General features: G+C 67.0%; 1 protein-coding gene across 1 annotated transcript in view; it reads left to right on the forward strand.

Annotated features, from left to right (window-relative positions):
* The first annotated feature begins 2,454 nt into the window (after positions 1 to 2,454).
* Positions 2,455 to 2,851, forward strand: part of NEUROD2 (neuronal differentiation 2) — a 1,794-nt gene continuing 1,397 nt past the window's right edge. Inside the window, exon 1 of the mRNA XM_014957930.1 lies at positions 2,455 to 2,684. The gene's annotated coding sequence lies outside the window, so the exon portion shown is untranslated. The remainder of the gene's footprint in view (positions 2,685 to 2,851) is intronic.

Below are 2,851 nucleotides of genomic sequence, written 5' to 3' on the forward strand. Positions count from 1 at the left end.
CCCCCCCCCAAAAAAGACACCCAAGGAGACCAGGATGGGGGGGCTGGGGAGGTCTGGGGACCAGCCTGCCCAGGGCACCCCCTTTTCCCCATCCTGCTCATACAGCCCCCTGTGCCATGATGCTGGGAGCCCCACTCACCCCCCTGGATCAACCCCCCCCAAAAAAGGCACCCAAGGGGACCAGGACGGGGCTGCCCCTGCCCCTCTCTGCCCTGTGCCATCACCAGCCGTGGCAGAGGGGACAGCACGGGGACGGTACCGGGATGCACCGGGGGCCGTGTCCCGGTACAGGCCGGCCAAGGGCCCCCCCCCGGCACCGCCCCGGCCCCGGCACAAGGCAGCGGTTTGGGTTTTCATCTCCCCGCTCCCCTTTCATCTCCTCTCCCCGTTTCATGTCTCCACTTTCTTCTCCCTCCAAGCGCTCTGCATGCTGATGAGCCTCACACCGGCGCCCACCCTCGCCGCTCTCCGGCTGCTAATTAGGCTCTAACGGATGCACCGGGCCAGGGGCTTCTGCCTTGTCCCCCCAGCCCTGTCCCCAGCCCGGCCGCTCACACTGTGCCATCTCGGGCAGCTCCGGTGCCCCCCTGGATCCCCCACGGGCGCTGAGCCCGGTGCCAGGGCTTTGCCACCCCGACACCGGGGGTGTCACCGGTGGAGGGTTGGGGGTCCCCTGTCCTGGGGAGTGGGGACTTACCCAGAGCTGGCAGGAACGGGCAGCAGCGGGGTGCCACGGTCAGTGGGTGGGCTCCCAGGGCACGGTGATGCCCGGCCCGGCACCCACCGGCAAAATGAAGATGGCAACAACAGAGGGAGGTGACCGGGTGGTGCGGGGAAGGGCTGCGGTGTGCCGGGAGGCTGCCCGGGCACCGGTGCCCCCCGCACGGCACCGGCACCGGCGTTGGCACGGCTGGGGTGGGCTCTGCCTCCCCGCGGGCCGGCTCCAGCCCAGGTGCCATCTGCTCGGCCGCAGCCGTGAGTGACAGTCGGAGGGTTCGGCAGCGGGAGCGTGAGGAGGGGGGGGGGGACACACACTCGCCGCCGGTGGAGGCCCCCTCTGTCACGTGCCAGCCCCGGCACCTGCACCGGGGGAGTGGGCGCCGCCGCCGCTGGCACAGACCCGGGCACGGCCAGCCCTTTGTCTGCGTGTGGGCACAGCCCCGGCCACCGCTGCCACCGGAGCCCTGCCATCCCCACGCCGGGGCCGTGCCTGCGGTGCGTGGCCAGCACGTGCCCGCCTGTGGCAACCAGCCCATTCCCCTGCCCGCACCCCTCCAGCCGGGCAGGTCCTGACCCCCCCCTGAGTGGGTTTGTGGGGACAGAGGGGGTGCAGGACACGGGGACATCCCGGGGCTCAGCCGGGAACGGGTCACCGGATGATGGGATCCGGCTCCTGGGGACACAACGCACCCGTGCCCAGGGGTCCTTGCCCCTGTAGATGCCCGCTGCCGGTGTGTAGGCACATGGGAAATGGCAACCATGATTCCTGGCTGCACGTGCCCTGTGACGGGGACAGATTTGGGGCCGGGGGGTGACGGGGCGCTGCCAGGCCGTGGTGTGGGGCTGCGGCAGGCAAGGAGGCGCCTGGCAGACAAAGGCCTTGCCGGTGGTGCCACAACATGGCAGGGCCACTGCCACCCTGGGACACGCGTCCATGGGGGGTTTGACCCCCCCGGTGTGTGTGCAAAGAAGGCCGTGCATGTGCATGTGTGTGCAAGCGTGTGTGTGCACATAGGAGTGTGCTGAAGGCTGCGGAGAGAGGCTGGCGTGGCACACCGAGGGGGTGCCATGGGGCGGTGGGCAACCATAGGGGCCACGTGCCACCCACATGGGGACCCCCAGCCCTGCCCATGCCTGCTCCGGCAGCCCCCTGCCGTGGTGGGCAACCATAGGGGCCATGTGCCACCCACACGGGGACCCCCAGCCCTGCCCACGGCCACTCCGGCAGCCCCCTGCCCGTGCCAGTGCCACCAAACTGGGCACCACCACCACCATCTCCCCCAGGCCCTGCCTGGCCGCAGCCCCCTGCCCATGCCAGTGCCACCAAACTGGGCACCACCACCACCATCTCCCCCAGGCCCTGCCCGGCCACAACCCCCATCCCGTGCCAGGCCCTCAGCGCCGCATCGGTCCCCGCTGGGCTGGTGGCGGAGGGTGGGGACGGCACCCGGGCGAGCCGCCGCGGTATTTTGCGGCGAGCCGCAGATGCCAGCTCCCAGCCAAGGTTTCCCCCCCAGCCCGGCCCCGCCATCGCCTGCATCTCGCCCGGGTCCCATTTTGCGGCGTGTAGGCAGAGCTGGAGATTTGGAAGAAGAAGGGTTGTGTGGTGGTGGGGTTGGTTTTTTCTTTTTTTTTTTTTTTTTTTTTTGGGGTTTTTTTTTTTTTTTTTTTTTTTTTTTGAGTACAGAGTGACAGATGGCGAGTCCTCCTTCCCCAGAGAGACAAATCTCCCTGAATGCAAGCGCATGTCAATCATTAGCTCTCATGTGATAGCTCTCGCGCATGACGTGCCAACCATATGGCACTGGCAGCAGAGCTGGTACCCCCTTTGCTGGGTAGAGATGCCACTCTCGCCTCCTTTTGGATAGAGGACTGCAGGAGGCTGGAGCACCTCAAGGAGCCGCGTCCCGGTCCCAGAAGATGCTGGGAACAATGAAATAAGAATTCCTCCGGTCCGCCCGAAGGTGAGTTATGTAAGAAGTGGAGGGTTGGGAGGGCAACGGAGGAAACTTGAATGGAGAAAAGGCAACTTCCATGTTGATTTTGTTTCTCCGCCACGTCTCGCCCTTTTTTCCCCCCGTCTTTCCTTCTCCCCCCCGGCCCTCGCTTCTCCCTCTCCCCGCCGGCCCCG

The sequence above is a fragment of the Calidris pugnax genome, unplaced genomic scaffold (genome assembly GCF_001431845.1).
Source record: "Calidris pugnax isolate Ruff unplaced genomic scaffold, ASM143184v1 scaffold337, whole genome shotgun sequence".
Classification (NCBI taxonomy): Eukaryota; Metazoa; Chordata; class Aves; order Charadriiformes; family Scolopacidae; genus Calidris; species Calidris pugnax.